Here is an 879-nt window from a genome sequence, read left to right as displayed (position 1 = left end):
TGAGGGGGAGGGGGCAGAAAGAGGAGACGAAAGCAGACGACAGAACATTGCTAGAGAGCAGGAAAGGAGGTGAAAGGAGACAAATTTAGAGAAGAAAATGTTTCGGTCGTTACCCGGATTCGAACCCAGGACCTTTGAATGAGAGGTCAACACCTTAACCTCTAGGCCACGAGGCCATGTAGGGGTTTTAACGCCACCAAGGACACAATTTACATCATTAAGGAGGCGGGTTTCGACCCAGCCTGTCAGTGGTCAGGGCCAACCCGTGCTGAGAAGGACACACGACATCTGCGTGCAACGGTGAAGAGTCTAACCATCACAAAATGGGCAAAGTTGGAGCAAGAGGGATAGACATAGCATTACATACCTTGTACAAGTTTAACGCCCCTTTCAATAATATTAGGTTATTTAAGATGTGGGGCCTCCGAATATAACGCCCATCTCCGATAGAATCGAGCCAAAAGGGTGGAGAGTCTTAAAAACTTCCCATGAAACCCAAGTTCAGAACACCTCGTTTGGGGACTCGAATAAGGGACATCCAGTCCAGATTAGTTTTTAGTTTTAGTAAGGTTTTACGGCGCTCGCAACTGCATAAGGTCATATGAGCGCCAAGGGGTGGATGTCAACAAAGAAGTCCAAACGGGGAATTAGGCTTACTTTGCTCACCTCTCTAGCTTCAAAAGCACAACGTCTGCTTCGACTATCACGACACCCAGGAAATAACAGTTCACAAGAGGGTGACAAACATACAAAAGAAGCAGAGGAAACATGACGATAGTAAGGATGGGGAAAGAAAAAGCAGCAGTTTCCACTATGTTGTTCTGGCACAGTATGAGCATGGCATCGATAAATCAGCCCATTGACAATTCTACTGAGCAT

This window comes from Aplysia californica, unplaced genomic scaffold (assembly GCF_000002075.1).
Source record: "Aplysia californica isolate F4 #8 unplaced genomic scaffold, AplCal3.0 scaffold00514, whole genome shotgun sequence".
NCBI lineage: Eukaryota > Metazoa > Mollusca > Gastropoda > Aplysiida > Aplysiidae > Aplysia > Aplysia californica.
Note: the sequence above shows the minus strand (reverse complement) of the source record.